Source organism: Tasmannia lanceolata, unplaced genomic scaffold, assembly GCF_043159265.1.
Source record: "Tasmannia lanceolata isolate RefF3 unplaced genomic scaffold, GAP_Taslan_0.1 ptg000037l, whole genome shotgun sequence".
Lineage (NCBI taxonomy): Eukaryota > Viridiplantae > Streptophyta > Magnoliopsida > Canellales > Winteraceae > Tasmannia > Tasmannia lanceolata.
In genome coordinates, this window is record NW_027518714.1 from 42,998,627 (window position 1) to 43,022,065 (window position 23,439).

Below are 23,439 nucleotides of genomic sequence, written 5' to 3' on the forward strand. Positions count from 1 at the left end.
CGCGTGTGCGAACGGTGCGTTGCACCGTCCCGCGGGTCCAACCATGGGTTCAACCCAATGTGTAATCAACAAGAGTTAGAAAAGGTAGTGCTTTATAAGCCCTTCTCTTTCTTTTCTCTCATCCGATGTGGAACTATCTTTTCAACTACACTTCTACATCCTTTTGTAAAAGCAAATATTTCCAAGAAAATATTTTCTTTTTCCCAAACGCTTTTGATAAAACATTTTCCAAAACACTAAAACATGTAATATACATGATTTTGAAAATGCAAAATCACTAACAATCCCCCACCATTTTCAAAATCAAAGAAAATTTTCTCATCAGGCTTGGAACTCTTATGCATAGATGAAGGTATCTCTCGATTTGAACCTTCACTTAGTGAGGACATATCAAAGTTAACCAGAATTGCATAGTAGACGTATCTTTGAACTAGCTATTCTATTTGGTTAACTGGATACGTCTCACACACAAGATTTCACCTCTTTGGGCAATTTCTAAAACCGACACATGTACTGGCCTTGTGTCTATATCTTGGTTTCGTGAGCGCTCTAGAGACTAGCCAGGTCTCATAGGAAGCGGCACCACTTCCACACTCACATAGGTAGGCTTATCAAGAGTGCCCCTGTAACTAAAACACTCCAACACTATGTTATAAGCCTATTAAGAGTTTAAATACTCAGCCTTCTCCTTTTAAACATTACAGGTACCAAGCACTTTACCTTGGGATGGCAAATAATACAGATTATAGTGCTTGCAGTCACTCCATATGATGTACTTGGACTCATTGAACTCAAGACTTGATGTTTATTCAAGTGTTGAGTTGATGTTCCATCATTGGTGACTATTGGTTAATGGCTTTAACCCCATCCCTAATGATGTTTTACACACCAGATCTCTTGCAAGAGCTTTAGTGAATGGATCGGCCAAGTTTTGGCTCGATCTCACAAAATCAATAGTTACTACTCCATTAGTAAGTAACTCTCTTATAGCACTATGTCTAAGTCCTATATGTCTGGACTTACCATTATAAACATGATTATATGCCCTTGATAGTGTAGCCTGACTATCACAATGGACATAAATCGATGGCATTGGTTTAGACCATAACGGAATTTCCAATAACAAATTCCGAAGCCATTCCGCCTCTTTACAGCATGCTGCCAGAGCTATAAACTCTGCTTCCATAGTTGAAGTTGTTATGCATGTCTGTTTCTTAGAGGCCCAGGAGACTGCTCCCCCACCAAGGGTGAAAATCCACCCACTGGTTGATAAATGGTCTATACGCTCAGTTATCCAACTAGCATCAGAGTATCCTTCTATTACAGTTGGATACCCACTATAACATAAACCATAGTCTATAGTTTTCTTTAAATATTTTAAAACTCTATAGACTGCATTCCAATGAGAAAAACTAGGATTACTGGTAAACCTACTAAGTTTACCTACAACATATGCTATGTCTGGCCTAGTACAAGTCATAGCATACATAAGACTACCAATTACACTAGCATACCCTAGTTGAGAGATAGTCCTACCAGTATTAAGATACAATTTTATATTTGGGTCAAAAGGTGTTGAAATGGGTGAACATTCAAAATGGTTAAACTTTTTTAGAACTTTCTCAATATAATGTGATTGTGTTAGAATAAGACCATTATCCTGTCTTATGATTCTAATACCCAAAATCACATCAGCTTCACCCATATCTTTCATATCAAAGTTTTGAGAAAGATATGATTTAGTACATTGAATGCTTTCAATATCGGTACTAAAAATTAACATGTCATCAACATATAAACAAATAACAACACCTTTGCCACCCTTGAATTTACTGTATATACATTTATCTGACTCATGTATCTTATAACCATTTGACACTAAGACTTTATCAAATCTTTCATGCCATTGTTTAGGGGCTTGCTTAAGCCCATACAAAGATTTGATAAGCTTACATACTTTATGCTCTTGGCCTGGCAGAATAAATCCCTCAGGTTGTTCCATATACACTTCTTCATCAAGTTCACCATTTAAGAATGCGGTTTTAACATCCATCTGGTGAATGTGAAGTTTGTATATGGAAGCAAGGGCAATCAACACTCTAATGGTAGAAATCCTAGCAACAGGTGCATAAGTGTCAAAGTAATCAATACCGGGTTTTTGAGTAAACCCTTTGGCAACTAACCTTGCCTTAAACTTTTCTATGGTCCCATCTACATTGATCTTCTTCTTGAAGATCCATTTACATCCTATAGGTTTAGACCCAGGTGGTAGATCAACCAAAATCCAAGTTTTATTACCCATGATAGAATCCATTTCGTCATTAATTGCTTCTTTCCAAAAAGCAACATCTTGTGACTTTATGGCTTCTCCGTAGGTTTGAGGGTCACTTTCTATGCTTAAGTTTAACAAGACAGAACCTTGGAGTTTTTCCCTTGTCCCTTCTACCAGGTAGGTTACAAAGTCAGGGCCAAAACTCCTATCCCTTCTATCTCTTGAACTTCTTCTTATTTTACTAGGTTGTACACTAGGTTCACCAACTTCTGTTTGTGATTTTAAAGGATGATCTACAGAAGTTGTAGGTTCAATTTCTTTAGGAATTGCAGTGAACCTATTTTCATAGAAAAAGGCATCTCTAGATTCAATTATGGTATTGACATCTATGAAATCATTAGGTTCTATAACTAAGAACCTATAGGCCTTACTGTGACTAGCATATCCCAAAAAGATACACTCAATACCCCTTTCACCTAATTTTCTTAACTTAGGTTTAGGGACTTTAACTATAGATCTACAACCCCAAACTTTAAGGTAACTTAAGTTTGGTTTCCTTTTCTTCCACAATTCATAAGGGGTTATATCAGATTTCTTACTTGGTACCCTATTCAAAATGTGACAAGCTGTAAGTAAGGCTTCACCCCAAAAACTTTTATTTAAACCAGAATTAACAAGCATAGCATTAATCATTTCAGTAAGTGTCCTATTCTTCCTTTCTGCTACACCATTTTGTTGTGGTGTATAAGGGGCAGAAGTTTCATGGACTATGCCTACTGATTCACAGAAATGAGGAAAGTGATATTCACCACCTCTATCTGATCTGAGACATTTAATACTTTTTATACATTGGTTTTCTACTTCAGTTTTATAAATCTTAAATTTTTCTAAAACCTCATCTTTATGACTAAGTAGATAAACATAACAGTACTTAGAATAATCATCAATAAATGTAACAAAATACTTTTTACCTCCCTTTGTGGGAACACTATGTATGTCACATACATCACTATGAATTAAATCTAACAAGTTAGAAGTTCTATCTACTTTAGGAAATGACTTAGTGATTATCTTGGTTTGCATGCATGTTTTACATCTATCTACTAAGTCATTTTCATATTTAGGAATTAAGGTTAACTTAACCATATCATTCATTTTCCTAGTATTTAAATGTCCTAAACGATTATGCCATAAAGATAAAGAAGAATCCAAAACATAAGCAAAGACATTCACTTTATTGATATTAAGTTTGAACATCCCTTCATACATATATCCCTTCCCAACAAAAGTACCCCCCTTAGAAAGAATGAACTTGTCAGATTCAAATACAAGTTTGAAGCCATTCTTGTTGAGAATGCTTCCAGACACTAAGTTCTTTCTAATTTCTGGTACATGGTAGACACCGGTTAGAGTGAGTCGCTTGCCAGATGTGAACTCAAGTTCCACCTTGCCCTTCCCTTTGACTTCTGCTGTCGACGAATTTCCCATGTATAACACGCTTCCATCTTCAACTGTTTCATAAGTTGAAAACAGGTTCCTGTCTTTACAGACATGCATCGTCGCACCAGAGTCAATCCACCAATCATTGCCATCTTCAAGCATATTTGCCTCTGAAATCATGGCGACAAACTTTTCTTTGTCTGTTGGTGCACCCGACTTCTTATCCTTAAGAAGTCGGCACTCACTCTTGTAATGGCCTGGTTTGCCACAGTTGAAACAAGCACCCTTTCTTTTCTTATTCTTATTAGTATTCTTTTCAGGGTGTTTGTTTCTCTTCCAATTGACTTTTCTTTGTTGGTTCGAATTCTTGACATTTTCCACCAAATGGATCTTAGAGGATACAGTTTTATTTTCTTTCTTGTCTCTGATTCTTGACTCTTCCTCAATCCTGAGGCATTGAGCCAAGTCTTCAATAGACATTTCCTCTTTCTTGTGTTTTAGACTTTTTCTAAAGTCTTTCCAATTTGGTGGAAGTTTGTCAATAATTGACGGGACAATGAAGGAATCATCAAGAAGGATGCCTTGCAAATGAATTTGATTAATTACATGTTGTATTTCATGTAATTGATCAATAACAGACTTATCATCTACCATTTTAAAATTTAAAAATTGACTCACAGTGAATTTCTTGCTACTGGCATCTTCCGCCAAGTATTTGGCTTCAAGTGCATTCCAGATTTCACTTGCCGATCCCATGCCTTGATATATGTCAAATAGTGTATCTGACATAGCATTTAGGATGTGCCCTTTGCAAATGTAGTCATCATGTTCCCACTTCATCCTTGCACGAGCCTCCGCCAAAGTTTCATTTTCATTTGCTGACGGCTTTAGAGTAGTGAGAACATGGACCACTTTGAGTGATGTCAAAATGAAGTGCAACTTCTTCTGCCAGCGCTTGAAATTTCCTTTGTCGAAACGTTCGAGTTTGACAAAGTCTTGGGTCATTTGACGAACTGAAAAGTGCCATTGAAACAACAGTAGAAGATTCTTGTCTTAAGATTGTTGGAAAATTTGTTGAGGGTACTGTTGATGATAGAAAACAGAAACTTGTTGCTTCAAGGCGTGATATCACTTTCCTTAAGACAAGATTCGCCCCCACTAGTAGTGTGCAAAGGGGATCCGCGAATTGCCTCCAAGATACAATGAAGCCTAGTAGGGAAGCCCTACTAATGTTTGATGACGCGTAGCACTAGCGGAATCAAACCCGAAATGCCCTTCCGAAATTTCAAGCCTTAGAGAAATCTCTAGATTCTGTTTCTGCAGATAAACAGTATCTAGAACAGTAAACAAAAGGAAAACAGTATGTAGAAATACTTGGGGATTTTTGTAGGAGTGTAGAAGAGAGTGTAAAATCAGTCAGAATTGCCAATTCGATTTTTATTTGAAATAAGAAGTTTGCACATTTTTTATAGACCATCTGGTGTCTTTTCAGTGTGAAAAACACCTCTACAGGGCACCTTTCCAGAATGTTTGAAATCTGACCGTTAGATCGCACCCATTGATATTGAATGGTCCTGATCGATTCTAGAGGTGACTGTTGGTTTGAGTAAATCCTCTCTCCAACCCAGTCATCGTTAGATCAACCATCTATGGTGTGGATCGCACCCCCTTGGCACATGACCGTTGGGGGAAGGGACACAACCCATTTGATCACACCCTTTGACTGTTGGAGTCATGGGCCCGTTGGGCCGACCGTTAGGCCCGAACCGAAGCCCAACCCAACTGAACCATTCGGCTTGATGGGCCTGCGAACCATTTGACCGGTCCACCTTCATCTTGATCCAACGGTGCAGATCAAATCTGGAAAAATTAAAGGCTCCAATCCTTCTTCGCACATTGCGTACGTGCGAAGTGCAAAGTGCGCCTAAAAAGCGCCAATAAAGCGCCACTATGCGCCCTATAGCCCATTGCCCACACCGCGCGTGCGCGTGTGCGAACGGTGCGTTGCACCGTCCCGCAGGTCCAACCATGGGTTCAACCCAATGTGCAATCAACAAGAGTTAGAAAAGGTAGTGCTTTATAAGCCCTTCTCTTTCTTTTCTCTCATCCGATGTGGAACTATCTTTTCAACTACACTTCTACATCCTTTTGTAAAAGCAAATATTTCCAAGAAAACATTTTCTTTTTCCCAAACGCTTTTGATAAAATATTTTCCAAAACACTAAAACATGTAATATACATGATTTTGAAAATGCAAAATCACTAACAGAATATAGATGTAGAAGGGAATGTGAGGTCTGATGTGAGGGTATGGCAAATATGGATGGTCATAGCTATAGCTAAAGGTTTGTTCAACTAAGGCTCGGCTAATGGGATTTGGGCATGGGTTGAGGGGGGCTAGCCGGATGAACCATTAGGCGTTAGGGTCGGGTTAACCTTGGGCCGAGTGGGCCCCGTTGGGTTGTATGGTGTTAGCTTTAGCCGAATGAACCATTGGATTAATTTGAATCTCCTAGGCCGAGTGGGTCCTGGGGTTGGGTTTGGGTTCAGATTGAATTGGGTTAGACCGGGCTAGACCCGTGTTGGCTCGGGTTGAACCCGAACTGAACCGGATTGGGTTGGATTAAACCGGATGGGTTGGGCCTGAACCGGATAGGGTTGGGTTGGGGCTGAACCGGGTTCGGGTCGGGTCGGGGTTGCAGGTCCGAGTTGTGGGCTGACGCGGGGTCGAGGTTGGGGTTTGCTTGGGCTGACTCGGGGTCGAGGCCGAGTTGCGGGTTATGGGGTAAGGTAGATAGGCTGAGTGGGCCATGGGCGAGGGTGAGTTAAGTTGTAAAGCCGAGTGGATCCTAATGCTAAGAGGATGAGGGTATGGGCTTTGATGGTATGGACTACCTGGTGTAACCGGATAGACACGGATGTGTGGGTACCAGATATTTATAAATTAATGGAGATTGGGTCTGGAGGTGAAGTCTATGGGTGCTGTTGAGTTTGGGGTGGGGGCGATGCTAACATTACCCACTAATGCTTATACTACCTTATTTTGATAACGACACCATATACCTTGCTTAACAAATATCATTTTGAAACATTAGATATATCAAGTGGAATGTTCATCAAAACTGACTGATGGGGTGTAAAAACTCCAGCCACTCACAGGCTGCCACCTGTCCCAGAGCAAGTAAACTCCAGCCACTCACAGGCTGCCACCTGTCCCAGAGTAGGTGAACTCCAGCCACTCACAGCCTGCCACCTGTCCTGGAGTAGGTGAACTCCAGCCTCTTACAGGCCGCCATCTGTCCTGGACACCTATCCAGGACACCTCACCAGGTATTCCCTATAAAAAGGGATTCAAAGCTCAAACCAATGGGTAATGCGAAAATCCCTTCTCTCCCTAAACTCTTAGACATCTCCCCTTCACTCCTGCTCATACTGACTTGAGTGTCGAAGGGCCTGTCCGGAGTAAAACCCGGTCTGGTCTTCTGACCTCGCTTGCCTTGTGCAGGACTCAGCCCTCATAGCAGGACTCTTTCTCGACCACCTCACTCCTCGTTCACTCCGGTCCTTCAGGACTCAGCTCCCCTAGTCATCCAGCTCAGCTCTTACATCACTGCTGTACCTGTTACCGATTTTAGGTCTAACAGATTGGCGCCATCCGTGGGACCCAGAACTAAAAGCTGTCTTTACACCCTACTCACAAAAATGGCAAGACGCAAGAGTACGCGGATGCCTACTGCGCGGGCGCGGACTACCCAAACCGCGCTACCCCGCAGGACCCGGAGCGAGCGAATTGCATCACTAGTAGTAGCAGCTTCTGCTACAGCAGATCAGAGCCCCGCTCGCTCAGAACATCTGAATCCTTTGCCCACCCCGGAGCAGGTTCAAGCTCTATTTCAGCAGATGACAGCCCTCGTTGGGCAGTACCAGCAACTACTTCAAGTACCCCCTCAACCACCCCCAGAGGCTCAGCGATCTGTCCAAGGAAGGCCAGACGTCCACAGGGGAGAGTCATCACACCATGGTGAGGGCCGAACTCATCATTCCACCAGACAAGTCCCTCACCCCGCGACGAGGCATGCCCAAACAGAGCCTCATCGCCGTGAAAGGTCGCGTTCCCCCTCCACACAGAGGCGCCGAGCTCATGAAGATCGCGCGCCACCAGCGAAGCGCCGACCTCGTCGTATGAGTCGGGAGAGCCAATCCGGCTCTGCGGCGAGCCAGTCTGTGGAAAGGATCAGGTCCTTGGACCACAGGACGGATCCGCTGCTACAGAGAATGGAGGAGATGGACCATCTGATAGAGGAACTGGCGAAGGACCAGAGCCGGCCCGTCTCCAGGGCGTTCTCAAGCAGGACGCCATTCACTGATGATGTTCTGGGTGCCCCAGCACCCAGAGGGTTTAAAATGCCCGCCGTCCCTCAGTATGACGGCACTACAGACCCCGTGGACCACTTGGAAACGTTCAGAACAATTATGCTCCTCCACGGAGCTTCCGATGGCTTTCTTTGCAGAGCGTTTCCAACGACGCTGACTGGCGCGGCAAGAGACTGGTATTCCATGATCAAACCGAACTCCATCAACAATTTTGATGATTTTGGAGAGGATCTTGTCCGCCACTTCATGAGCAGCCGCAGGCCAAGGAAAACAACCGCTTCCCTGATGGCCTTGCGACAGGACGACAACGAGCCTCTGAAGGTGTTCGTCCGCCGATTCAACAGGGAGGCACTTCAAGTGCCAAATCTAGATCCCTCAGCAGGAATGAATGCGCTCCTCGCAGGCGCCAGGTCTAATGAATTCCGTCGAGCGGTAGCTCGACAAAATCCTCACTCACTAGCGGATCTTATGGCCGGAGCAGAAGAGTACATAACGGTGGAAGAAACACTGGCTGCTCTTAATTCAAATCGGAGGATAACCTCTGAAGAGAAGAATCTCCCTAAGCAGCGCAGGGAGGATAAACCTCCCAGGAGAGAGAAGTCTCCGCCTCCTCAGAGAAGAGAAGAAAACTTCACGCCTCTCAACACCTCCAGAAAGCACATACTGGCGGCGATCAGCGAAGAAGAGTTCGTGAAGTGGCCTGCTAGAATGATCTCCAAGGGAAACAGGAGAGATCCCTCAAAGTACTGCCGGTTCCACAAGGACCACGGCCACGACACAGATGATTGTTGGCAACTCAAGCAGGAAATTGAAGAACTCATCAGCCGGGGCTATTTGAAAAAGTATATCCGAACTGACAGCCGCAACCAAGAGCGCAGAGGAAAGAGCCCCCAGGGCCGCAGCCCTCGAAGATCACAGCAGCCGCCTGCTCGGGACAAAACCCCTCAGCTGGGCAATGCGCAGCCTGAGGCACCCCAACCTCAGCCAAGGGGGGTCATCGGTACAATTATGGGTGGGCCTGCAGCTGGGGGCACCTCTTCTACCGCCCGCAAAGCATATGCACGGCGAGTTAACGCCGTGCACACAACCAGCAAAAAGACGAGAACGGAGAATGAGATCTCCTTCTCAGATGCAGATCTGGATAATCTTATCCTGCCCCACGACGATGCACTGGTTTTAACCATGCTCTTCGCCAACTGGGAGGTGAAGAAAATCCTCGTAGACAATGGGAGTTCGGCGGACATTCTATACTACCACGCCTTTGAGAAAATGATGATAGGCGACGACCGTCTGAAGCCGGCAAACTCAGATTTATTTGGCTTCTCCGGAGAGGTCGTGAAAGTGGTGGGGCAGATCGAGCTCCCTGTTCTTGTCGGAGATCCACCTTGTCAAGCTTTCGCCATGGTCAACTTTCTAGTAGTAAGGGCCACTTCGGTCTATAATGCTATCTTGGGACGGCCTGGCCAGAACCTCATCCGTGCAGTAGCCTCGGCCTACCACCAAAAAATGAAGTTCATAACCCCCAATGGTGTGGGGGAAGTTCGAGGAGATCAGCCTCAATCCAGAGAGTGCTACGCAACGGCACTTAAAGGCAAAAATGCAGTGGAGTCACTGCCAATTGAACTGCTCGATGTAAGGGACGAGCTCAGAGGGACTCAACCTGCTGAAGACCTCCTCTCCATCCCACTGTGCCCAGAGGACAGTGAGAAAGTCGCTCTGATCGGTTCCTCCCTCAGCACCGACATTCAGCACCAGCTCACCAATTTTCTCCAGGACAATGCAGATGTCTTTGCATGGGTTCCCGCCGATATGCCCGGCATTGATCCAGAGATCAGCACACACAGGCTCGGTGTTGATTCAACCTGCAGACCGGTGAAGCAGAAGAGACGACATTTCGCCTTCGAAAGGCGGCAGGCAATAAAAGAAGAAGTGGAGAGGCTTCTGAAGGCTAACTTCATTCGCGAGATTCGATACCCGGACTGGTTGGCAAACGTAGTCCTAGTCAAGAAGACTAATGGGAAATGGAGGACCTGCGTCGACTTCACCGATCTGAATAAGGCTTGTCCTAAGGACAGCTATCCACTCCCGAAGATCGACCAACTCATTGACGCCACAGCGGGTCATGAACTGTTGAGCTTCATGGACGCCTTCTCCGGATACAATCAGATCAAGATGTACGAGTCGGATATACCAAAGACCTCCTTCGTCACAGATCAAGGGACTTACTGCTACCGAGTTATGCCCTTCGGCCTCAAAAATGCCGGAGCCACTTACCAAAGGCTTGTGAACAAACTTTTTCAGAACCAGATCGGCCGTAACATGGAAGTCTATGTAGACGATATGTTGGTCAAAAGTCGGAGTGCGCAGGATCATGCGTCTGATCTCAGAGAAACATTCCAGGTCCTGAAGAAGCACAACATGAAACTTAACCCCACCAAGTGCACATTTGGTGTCAGCTCGGGGAAGTTCTTAGGATTCATGGTGAGCCAGCGAGGGATAGAAGCAAATCCAGAAAAGATCAGAGCCGTGATGGAGCTTACTGCCCCAAAAACCATCAGGGAAGTCCAGCGGCTCACAGGAATGATAGCGGCGTTGGGTCGCTTTATCTCCAAATCAGCGGAAAGGTGCCTCCCCTTTTTCAGCGCGGTCAAGGGACTCAAGACCGCGCCCTGGACGGAAGAATGCCAGGTCGCATTCGAAGAGCTGAAAAGATATTTGTCCTCTCCGCCATTATTAACAAAGCCAGAGCCGGGCGAGGAGCTATTTTTGTATCTCTCCATCAGCTCCACGGCTCTGGCAGCTGTACTCGTCCGTGAAGAGCACCGCCAGCAAAAACCTATTTATTATGTCAGCAAGGTTCTTCACGACGCAGAAACAAGGTACCATCGGGTCGAGAAATTGGCTTACGCGCTGGTAATGGCCGCCAGGAAGTTAAGGCCGTACTTCCAAGCTCATACTGTAAAGGTCTTGACTGATCAGCCACTTCGACAAGTTCTCCATCGACCAGATATCTCCGGGCGACTTGTGAAATGGGCTGTAGAGCTAAGCGAGTTCGATATTCAGTACGCACCCAGGCCAGCTATCAAGGCCCAAGTACTGGCAGACTTTGTAGCCGAGTGCACTATCCCCCAGCAGGTCGTCCACCCTGAAGCATTGCAGCTCCCAGTTATAGAGAAAGTAGTCCCTGAAGAGCGTATGACAGAGGAAATTTGGACGGAAATCAGGCCACCTTCAGCCGGACAGGACTCCATAACCAGCACACCGACTTGGGAAGTATATGTCGACGGATCTTCAAATAAAAACGGCTGTGGAGCTGGCCTCATCCTCACTGGGCCTGATGAGTTCACTGCGGATTACGCCCTGAGATTCGGGTTCCGTGCATCAAATAATGAGGCGGAATATGAGGCCCTCCTTGCCGGAATGAGCCTGGCGATTCAGACCGGCGCCCAAAAATTGAAAGCGTACTGCGACTCGCAGCTGGTAGCAAACCAGATCCAAGGGGTCTACGAAGCCCGAGACGAGCGTATGATTAAATACCTCCTTTTATAGCTTTTCAGAGGCGGTGGGGCATTAAATACGACGCACGCATCTCGAGGACACTCGAATGGCGCCACGTGTCCCATATTTATGACGGACACATTCTCCCACTCAAAAATACGATCAAACACGCGCGTGTTCCTACGTGCATGAAAATTCACATCTCCGCTCCGTACTACATGCTCCGCACTCCATGCTCCGTACTCCGTGCTCCGTACTCCGTACTCCATGCTCCGTACTCCGGACTGGATCTCCGGACTCCACTTCCAGCCGGACTCCGGACTGGACCTCCAGACTGAACCCTCTGATTCACTTCCACACAACACCTGTCCATCCAGATAAGCGATCAACCACACTTTCCCAAGTCACTCAATGACTTGGAAAACTGGGGGGCAACTGATGGGGTGTAAAAACTCCAGCCACTCACAGCCTGCCACCTGTCCCAGAGCAGGTAAACTCCAGCCACTCACAGGCTGCCACCTGTCCTAGAGTAGGTGAACTCCAGCCACTCACAGCCTGCCACCTGTCCTGGAGTAGGTGAACTCCAGCCTCTTACAGGCCGCCATCTGTCCTGGACACCTGTCCATACTGCGAAGGGAAGCGGACTAATAATTGGAGCCATTGCTACGGCAGGCTGGTGGATGGTAGGAGAGAACTTCTGACACCTCTCACACCTTTTAACCAGATCCAGGGCATCCTGCCTGATAGTAGGCCAATACAGTCCTCTGAGCAGCACCTTTATCGCCAGGGCTTTGCCCCCCAGATGTTCTCCGCAAATTCCTTCATGAGTCTCTTGTAGTGCATACGCGGCGTCGCTCAGCCTCAGACACTTCAGATATGGGAGAGTATATGACCTTTTGTATAGATTGTCACCACTGAGGGAGAATCGGGCAGCTCTCTGTATCACCTTACGAGCTTCTTTCTTATCCTCCGGGAGTCTAGCATCGCGCAGATAACCCATGATCTCATCCATCCAGCACGGCTCATCTTCCACCTGCATGACTTCCATGGCTTTACTGTCGATGCTGGACCTCTGTAGAAACTCCATGTGTATGCTTCCGAGAGTGGTATATCCAGAGGCAGCCAGTTTTGACAGCACGTCAGCTTTGGCATTCTCTGTTCTTGGCACTCTGATGACCTCGAAACTTGCAAACCGGCTGGAAAGGCTCTGGTCTTCTGACCTCGCTTGCCTTGTGCAGGACTCAGCCCTCATAGCAGGACTCTTTCTCGACCACCTCACTCCTCGTTCACTCCGGTCCTTCAGGACTCAGCTCCCCTAGTCATCCAGCTCAGCTCTTACATCACTGCTGTACCTGTTACCGATTTTAGGTCTAACACTGACTATCATAATAGTGTCGTTACCAACATAGAGTGGTATGATAACATCAGTGGGCTGACGTTATGGATGGTTGGGATTTAGGGATTTGAACCAAGGGTTGGGTTTGGGTAAGTCTATGAGTTGGGTAAGGCTCGGGTTGAGATTTAGGGTGCTGTTGGGGCGAGGTTAGAGTAGGTAGGGTGTGGCTTAGGCTAGTGTGGGGTCGGGTTACGAGCTCGGATTACGAGCTGGGGGTTCGGGCTTAGGTGGGGTTAATGGTTAGGGTCAAGGTGGATAGGCACAGAGGGGGGCTGGATTACAGGTATTGGGTTTCATTAAAACGGCTTGGCACACCAGCTTGCATCTCATGCCTGTACAGTGCATATCGTTCACTCGGTTTTTTTTTTTTTTAATTTGCATGTATGCACCATCATAGGCATATATATGACCATTTATAGTCTGTATTCATGTATTCAATGCAAACTACTCACTTGGGCACAAGTATTCGATGCATGTAGTTTAGGCTTTTGGTTCCACATGGCATGTAAAGGTCATCATGGGTATGAGACTATGGCAAAAGAATATCATGGCCTGGTATATATCATTCTCCAAGATAACACCACTGCTATTGTAACAAACAGCACTACCAACTGTGGCAACTCAACAAATAGCCTTATCACACAGTAGCATGAACAGGGTTGTTGGTTCCAATATCAATGGTGCTCTCGATTCCTATAGCAGTACCCCTTTAAAATTTTAAAAGAATTTACATTACTCCTCAATAGTTTTGACCTACTTCTCCGTTTTTTGGTGTCGATCCTCGTTCCAGGCGCAGAAGATGATTCCTTGAAGATGACTTGATTCCTTTGCGATTCCACCACCAAAGAGGGAAGATAAGAAGAAATGAGAGAGAGGGAAAAGGAGGTTTGGACGAATTTTTGGAGGGGAGGGCTGAAAATCCTCTTTTTCTTTTTTTTAAATGGGGAGAATGAGGGGGTATTTATAGGTGAATGGGTGAGCAAGGTTGCCTTGTTTAGAATATTATATTTGATTGGAATTAGATGGGTAGGATTGATCACATATCTTGGGCATTCCTTTGATGGAGATTGTGATTGACTTGGTGGTGAAGGGATGAACATGGAGACGGCATGTGTCTTGATGGGGGATCTAGGCCATTGGTTTTTGGAGGGAGAATGTGGAGGAAATATGCTCAAAATCCATCAAGAGATATGTATCTTGAAGATATATTTGATGGAGATTGTGATTGACTTGGCCACGAAGCAAGGATCTAGGAAAATCAACACAAAGGGGGTGTTCTTGGGAGGAGATGGGGTGGAAATAAGTGGCTACATATTTTCCCATAGAGGGGAAAACGTGTGGAGAACAAGGGAGTAGAGAGAGAAAGGGAGGAGGAGAGAGAAAGCGAGGAAAATGAGGAAATGCCATTTTTCGGAGATTTTGATGTCCGTTTTCGATAATTTTTTTGAATTTGGAATCCTCGATTTTTTCTCTTTCATTTAACCCCAACATTGCTATAGAAATATTGATTCCAAGTTTTTTGACCAATGAGAGCCATCGATCTCCATCGGCAGATCGTTTTTCCAAAGATTGAGCAAATCGGTGATCCAAATGAACCAACCGATTCGATCAATTTTGGATCAACGGCTAAAACTATTAAACCATGACATCAACACCAATTAAGACTTTAAAAAGTTTTGTTATCGATGATTTAATGGAATAATTTCGACAGTTCTCATTCATCATGCCTTGATCCGTGATTTTTCACTGGGTTTTTGCTCAATTAAGTGACACAATGTTTATTCTGAATTTGAGATTAACCTTGATCGATCTTATTTTGACTAAATGATCACAAATTCTTGGTAAGGAAAGACACACAGGTCAAGATCTGCCTTTAATTTAATGATTTACGAAAATCGGGTCTCGGAATGGAATCAGGTCCCGGGCTGTGAAGTGATCCTAGATTATTTTGTCCCGATTGAAGATCCGTAAAGTCAGATCGAGACATAATGACGTAAAAATATAAATCCATGATAGATGGACTCTTTTATAGATTTAATACTCTAAAGTCACCATCAGGGTATTTTTTCAATTTTTCGGATCTAATTATCTTACCAGGTACATCTCTTTATCATTTTGGTTTTCAAAAAATTTGAGGATGCATATTTTTTCACGGATCAATATATTAGGTTATTGTTGGTTAAAGTGTAGCAAAATGAGGGTATCTACAGAGAGCATCTATATTCATTGAATATCTTTCTCAAATTCAAAAAGAACTTGAAGTTTTAAATCAAGACTTTTCTCATAGATTTTAAGCGCAAGCCAAAATGGAAAATAACTTAAACCTTGAAAATGAGACCCTTAAGGGTTACTTGAGTGGACTTGAGACTCATATTTTGAGCTTTCAAAATATGGCAAGTTCATCCGAGTCATTTGAAGATGAAAATTTTGAATTTTTAAAACAAATAAATCATCTTCAAAATGAAAATGAGAGGCTAAGGATGTGTCTATATGGTTTTATGAATGGAGACAAAATTATAGACATAATCCTCAAAAAGGCTAGTTAAAGACCTCAACACGTCTATCATAATCGAACAAGTCTTGCTAACCCCTTATTGATGTCATTATTGTGACCATCATGGGCATTGTCAATTTCAATGTGCATCTAAGCTAAGTAGGAATAGCCGTGGGACCAAGAAAGCTTGGACTCCCAAAGCCCTAACTTGATTTCATTTTGAAATTGGTTTAGTTTAGGGGTTTGTGCTAAATCTTGAGTATCCTTCATAGTTTGTGATTTAAAGCCCAAGGTTCAAATGTATTCTTGTTTATTTGCTTACCTTGGCATGTTTATTTTTTATCAAAAAAAAAAGTGTTTCCCTCTTGTTTTGAGTTTTTATCTTTGATAGGGGGAGTTATTTCCAAAAAAGGGGAGAGCTTTAACTTATTTTGTATATCTTTTTCTCAATCCCTCATCTATTATATTTGTCAATCAAATAGGAGGAGTTGTTGTTTTCAAAATTTCCTTGATTTAGGGGGAGCCTAATAATTGAAAATTTTATTCTCTTTATGTATCTCTTGCCCCAACATTTTATTGATTCCAAAGGGGGAGAGAAAGGTATATGCTTTTATTAAAAATTCCCTTGTGGTTGTCATCATGAAAAAGGGGGAGAATGTAAGCCCAATGGTTCACACCCTTGGCATCTCATTCTTGTTTTGATGATTCCAATCTCAAGTGATTTTGTATCACTAATGTGTTTGATTGTCTTTAGTTGTAAATCCTATTAGTTTGCATTTAAGGAAGCTTGGATCGAGGCCTAGAAGCTTAATTGGAAAGCATTTGAAGTACCAAAGCTTGGATGATCCAAGAAGCGAAGTTGACTTGAAGCCTTGAAGTTCAAGAGAAGATTAAAGTGCTTTTCAAGTCTTTTAGAATGTATTCTCGTCTCCTTTGTTTTTAGAGATGTCAAAGGCACTTAACCATGTTTTAAAACTAACTTGAAAATGTATTTAAAAACATAGGACTGAAGCCCAAAGACCATGGCCCAAAAGCCCCTAATTTGTCAAAGTAAAAAAAAACAGATTTTATACAGGGCCGGTCGGCCGGGGGTTCCCAAGCGACCGCGGAAGTAAGGCTGGAAATCCAGCACTTGCGATCCAAAGGCGGGCCGGTCGACCGGGGTGAGCCAGGTGACCGCAAAAATGGTTCTGTTGAATCAGAACCATTCCAGCATGGTTTGGGCGGGCGACCGCCAAGGTCCGGTCAACCGCGAAAAGGTTTTGAGCCTAATTTTTGAGCGAATAAGTAGCCTCGTCGGGCGACCGCCATGGGGCTGGTCGACCGCGACGGTAAGAAATTTGAAAACAAAAAAGGGCGCCAGATAGGGGCGGGCGACCGCTGTGCCCGGTTGACCGTGACGGTCTGGCAAACTAGCTGTTGGGGCTTGCGTAGGTTGACTCTTTCAACCCAGTTTTTTACAGTTTTACCCCCAAACAATCATATTTTCAAATGGGCTATATATACACTATCCCAACCTTTCTAAACCATCTTTTTTGTATTATCTTGAACATCCAAAAGATCAAAATCAAAGTGTTTTAGTGCCTCTCTCATCTCTAAGCAAAGAAGTGGAATTAGGCTTATTTTTGTACATCTTTCATAAAGGCATTTTAGTTTTCTTTCTTCAAGATCATTGTATTTTTGGCGAGTGCGAAGAGACGTGGAGCCATCTCAAGAGCAAGTGTTGGAGACGCGTAGCTTTCTCCGGTTCGTGGCGAGTCTTGCGAGGCGGAGCCGAATCATCGTAATTGGGTTGATTCCCCTCCATTAAGGGAATCCGTAGTGAAATCACCAAGAAGTCTTGGTGGAGTGGAGTAGGTCCTTGGTATCCGAGCTTAGGCTCTTAAAGAGATTTTTAACTTTAAAAATCTATAAGAGAAAAGATTTGTGACAATCCAAATATTTTTTTAGAAAGGTCGATCCGCCCTATTCCTCCATGCTTTGATGGAACGAATTATGGTGCTTGGAAAGCACAAATGCAAGCCTATCTCAAAACCATAGATCATGACATTTTAGATGTCATTGAAGAGCGAATTTTTTTTTATGAAAATGCACTGAAGGTGATTTAAAATTATTTTCCTTGAACTCAAAGGCAATGATTTTATTGTGTTGTGATTTAACTCCAAACATTTTTGACAATATTTTAAATTGTATCAATGCAAAAGATATTTGGACTTCATTAGAAATCATTTTTGAGAAAAATGTTTCTCTTTTCAAATGATAAAATTTCTAGACAAAAAGAGACTTCAGAAAAATCTTTTGCAAAAGAAAGTTCTTTCAAACTTTCAATCTCCAATTTGGAAATTCAAATTAAAATTTAAAATTGGAAATAAATGAAAGTTTGAAAAGAAACTAGAAATTAAGTCAATTGAGCATATTTTTTATAAATAAAAATATTGATTTATTTCAAAGATGCAATGCCTTTGAGAAAGAAATGAAAAGCCTTGAAAACACAAACATTGAATTTATGAAAAAATATAAACATGTTTGTGAATATGAAGAACAAAGAAAATGAAGAACTCTCCATTAAGAATCAAAGACTTCATAAAAAAAAGGTAAATATACTTCAAAGTCTTATGATTCTAATTGCTTCTCATCTCTCATATACCAATCATTACTCATGTAATTATTATGGTAGATTTGAACATCACAATTCTGAATGTAAGCTTAGAATTCTGAAATCTAACAAGTTTGTTTATATAAGAAAAGGTATACTCCGACAAACAAATTTGGATGGAAGCAAAGGGATTTTGGGTCCAAAGAATCCCTCTAAACTAATTAGTGAATGAGTTAGTTTATGGGCTATATTAAATTGTTATATCATTCACATTCTTACTAGATACTTTAATTCACTGAATACTCTTTGTATCTAGTTTTCATGAGCTTAATTGATATATCTTGTTATCCTTGAGTATAGATACTCATATGTGTGATGTGCTTAACTTGAATGTATTTATATTCATATGTGCTTAAATGATCACATCTTTGTCTTGCTATAGTCTAAAAGTAATTCAATGATATATCTTATCTCAGACTATATTTTTGTGCTTTATTGAATATCCTTTTTGAAAAGCCTATCTAAGTGCAAATCACATCATTTGTGCACTTAGCATCCATATATGTGTTTTCATGAAAATTGACCACCATTTTGCCCTCGAGTTCAAATTGATCTTTTAAGTTCATCTCTTTCATTTTTGAACTCTATTTAGGACAATTTTGGCATTTGCTAGATCTTAGTATATTCAACTTAAGTAGAATATCATTTCTAGCAAGATTGTGTGTTAAAAGCCTTGTGTAAGGAAATCCACTCAAATCATTTCTTAGACATCTCTTATGCCCTAGGTAAGTAAGTATATTTATTATTATGCACGTAGTTGTCCTTCAAACCCATTCTTATGTGCTTAATGATTATCATTAAATGCATTAGAAATCTTGATGTGTTAAATTGATGTATTCCAAAAAGCTTAAAATGAATATCCTTTCATGACTAAGATAAAACTATCTAGTCATAGTAGTTTATTTTGAATGCATTTGTCCAAGGTATTCATCACTTAACATTCTCTAGAAGTCCTTGGATTATTCTCTATAGTCCTGCATGAATATATTTTTTTGTATAGAATTGAAAATGAGTCTAGATTCAATGTGTAAAACTCAATTGAGTAAAATTAAAAATGTCATAGGAATCTAGTATCTCTGTTGAGCAGCTACTCATTGTAGAGGTTATCATATAACATATTGTGATGGGAACACTTGTATCCCACACATCTTAGTTTTCCATGGGCCTTTTGCACTCTGTGCTTAAATGCCCTATCTTATGTAGGCATAGATATTTTGACCATGATTCTTGTGTCCAAACATGGTAGACTATCCATGAATGCTTTCATTGCATGAGCCATGAATGTCTCTCTTAGACATGGGATTCTATTGATCCCTCTTATAATGTCTAAGTTCTATAGATTCAAGCTTAATTGATAATTTATATAAGCTATAGTTATTTCCCCTTGTATGCTACTAGGTAATTGGTAAAGATGGTAAACTTAAATTTAAAAATCACTTAATTGGTACACTCACCTTTAATTAAAATACTATTTTCTTTGGCTTTTAGCCAACATCTTAACCATGATAAGCCATATGTGCCTTATGTGTTATACATACATATATATATATATATATATATTATATGCACATATTAGGGGGAGCATGGTATGCTAGGTTGATACTTTAATAACCCTAGCAAATCATGCATTAGTGGCCCAGGAATGGTTTGAAAATCATTCACCTTTAAATCCTTTAGTGTCTCTATAGTTGGACAGCCCTTTAGATTTGTACACTGTATGAGTCTTTTACAAAGGGAGAGTTATACATGCTCAATGTATGTCCATCCATCTTATCATATGATGTGTGATGTGCATCGCATATGATAAGTTCCCACACAGGGAGCTTTATTGCTTCATATGTGTGGTTATTTGGGTCTTTACTTGTGCCTTCATCTTAATATTATCTCTCATCTATGTCAAGTTCCCTTAGCCTGGGCCTTAAATTCTTATCCTTACAGGATTTATACTTATCTTGGATGAACTCATATGGTTTCATCATTTCCAATGATAAGTGTCTTGTTCTAGAGTTTCAAAAATCTCTAGAACTCCCCTTCATAGGATAGTGCTTGAGTTGATATTGTTATTACCTATGAAGTTGTCTCTTATCATGTGCTTTTGAAGGAAAAGATATCTTTCTTTATGATAAGATCCTATGGCTATGATTTCACATGATTATATCTATAGCCATTCTATATTGTCATGCCTTGCCTCATAGGTTTTATCAAAAGCCACTAACAATCACTTGTGAGAGAGAATTGATTCTTTGAGCTTGTCATGTCCCATCATCTCTTCCAAGATTTTAGCTTCGGATGACTCAAGTTGATTGATTTCAAATAATCAGCCATTCACAGCTTGTCTATGGTATTTGTCTCCTTCCATTATGCCAGATGTAATAAGATGGTCATGATTAAAGGCTGGCATGTGTACTTTATGAGCATCCTCCCAAGGATATCCTTTTGATGAAGGGGAAGATTTAAAACAAGTACCCAATCTCTCAATCTGGGAAGAACTTTTAAATATGCTACCCTTACATGGAAGAAAGGGTCAAGCATTGATCTAAGCTCTTCTAAACTTCTGAAGAAGAGTTCCAGAAAGAAGAATGTACAATTCAGTTGTACTTCTTTCAAACGATTTCTAAATACCACTTTTATCATTTCAAAAGATATTAATTGAAATGTGGTATCAATCTTCCATCATTTGTTCATGTATATGGAGCATTATAGTTATTATCTATATATACATGATCTTTGGTTGCCATGGATATGTACCTCATTGGTTTCATTCTTTTATCCATGTGTTTATTAGACTGTTTTCTTCAAGATCATATCCTTGGTCTAATAATCATCAATTACAATTCAAACATTGATTATCATTTGAATGGAGCAATCTCAATGGTTAAAGGTGATTAAATGTGAATCAAAGGCCTATGTGCTTAGAACACTAACATTTAGATTAGATGCACATAGTCAGGGGGAGTTTTCACTTTGATATGTGTAAATCTTTATGAGCAAAAAATAATCATCTCAAAAATGTTATATTATAGTTCAGAGCATATCAATGCTCTGGAAGAGAATTGTCTGCTTATTGTCAAGAGATCCCCTACATGATGCAACTTGTGAACTTGAAAAGTTATGTCTTAGATCCGAGCATATCCTTACTTAGGTAAAGACTTATATTTTTCAAAAGTTGGATATCAAGCCCATGTGTTTAAATCAAATCACCTTTTCAACCATTCTATCTTGTCATGCCCTATTACATAGATTTCACCTAAGGTCAATAATAAATTAATAGGGGGGGAGCCAAATGGTTTCTTATTCACGTTTATATAGACCATTGTGATATGCTTACATGGTTTACTGCCCCAATACCTGTGCTTAACTGGCAAATCTTTATAACAAAATAAAATAAAATAAAAAATATCGCTTATCATGCATTTTACTTTATTTCCATTTTGATAAGCCTATAAGAGCTTCAATGGTATATCATATACTACACACATAGCTTAGATAAGTTATTAGGCATCTTGATACCCCACCTGCACTTTCACTTGCATATCCCTACCTTTTTGCTGTTGTTAAAACGGGAAGAGTTTTGGGAATTGATTATGTAGTCCATATTGTATATGCATCATATGCTTTACATTCATTCATTAAATTTGTGCATATAATGAGAGGGAGCATTGCTTTATTGTTTATAGTGTTTAATGCTTATTTATCTATTTGTTTAATATCTTCTGCCTCCCTAATCAATTTGTTTGTCATCATCAAAAATGGGGAGAATGTAAGGCCAAGGGTTCCCATGGGTTAATCATTCACCTTACCTTCTTGTTTTGATGCTAGCAAACTCAAATTAATTAGCATTTATGGATTAATGTGTTGCTTTGAGGTGTTGTGTTATATACATGATTTTCATGTCACAATCGCCATTACACAACTCTTCTCAACACATGTATTGTGGATGAAGGATCAAAGGAACCAATAGCTTCCACCTACATTGGAGACATCATCATTTGAAGATATTCAAGTCAAGAAGCTCAACATGAAGATTTCACAAGTTCCTAGTAAGTGTCAAGAATGAGCTTGGAGTTCAACCAACCATTGGTGACACCTCATGTACCATTCAACATGTATTGAAGATTGGAGGAGAAGTCACAAGAGCAAAGCAAGGTCAAGAAGTTCACTCACAAGCTGAAGAAGTCCAAGAAAGTGCAAAGGAGCCTATGCATTCTAAGAAGACTCAAGGTTTACGTCTTTTAGATTGTATTTTGAAGTCCTCTTGATTTTATGTTTAAATGCACTTTCAATAAGTTTTCAAATGGTTTTCATACTTAACTTTTTATATCTTTGAAAACCATATACACACCCAAAAATATGTTTGAAAATCTAGGACTTAAGCCCAAAGACCATGGCCCAAAATCCCTGAGTTTTTAATGGTAAAATGGATTTTCAAGCAGGGCCGGTAAATTGGGGGTCTCCCAGGCGACCGCGGAAAGGTAGCTGGAAATCCAGCACTTGCTGAATTTATTGGGTCGGTCAACCAGGTTTGGTCGGGCGACCACAGAGGTGTCCCTGGAACGCCAGGAACAATCCGTCATTGGTTTGGGCGGACGACCGCCAAGGGTCGGTTGACCGAGATAGGTTTTTGAGCCGAATTTTTTTAGCGAACAGGTAGCCCTCGCCGGGCGACCGCCATGGGCCGGTCAACCGCGGTAGTAAGGAATTTGAAAATAAAAAAGGGCGCCCGATAGGGGCGAACGATTGCTGTGGCTCGGTTGACGGCGATGGTTGGGCAATTTAGCCGTTGGGGCTTTCGTAGGTTGACTTTTTCAACCCAGTTTTTTTACAAACGATCATATTTTCAAATACACTATATATACACACCATTAAAACCTATCTAAACAAGCTTTTGAACATTTGAGAAAGATTAAATCCCATTTTCTTTGAGCTTAAACTTTCAAAATCAAAAGCAAAACCTCTTTGAGCTTGTATTTCCGCATTCTATCAAGAGGCACTCCATAGGGCTTTCATTTGTTTATTTCTTTGGAGTGATTGTGAGCTATACAACTTAGTATTCCGCCTATTAAGAGGCATTGGGTGTTTTTCATTTCTTTTGTTCTTCATTGAGGGTCTTCACTTCGGCCCGTAAGAATTATGAAGATGAGGGTCTTCTCTTCGGCCCGTTAAGAATTGTGAAGACATGATGAGGGTCTCCGATTCGGCCCGTTAACAAAGGTGAATCATGTAAGAGGGTTTGTCCCCTCTCAAGGCTTCTTGCAGAAAGGGTTTGTTCCTTTTGGAGTTGGAGGAGTTGGGTGTACAGCTTGGAGATT

The 23,439-nt window shown here is 41.7% G+C and overlaps 1 long non-coding RNA gene across 1 annotated transcript in view; it reads left to right on the top strand.

The window, feature by feature from the left end:
• Positions 1-22,358, top strand: part of LOC143860045 (uncharacterized) — a 30,824-nt gene extending 8,466 nt beyond the window's left edge. Inside the window, exon 3 of the long non-coding RNA XR_013239557.1 lies at positions 22,074-22,358. This is a non-coding gene — a long non-coding RNA (uncharacterized LOC143860045). The remainder of the gene's footprint in view (positions 1-22,073) is intronic.
• Positions 22,359-23,439: the final 1,081 nt, after the last annotated feature.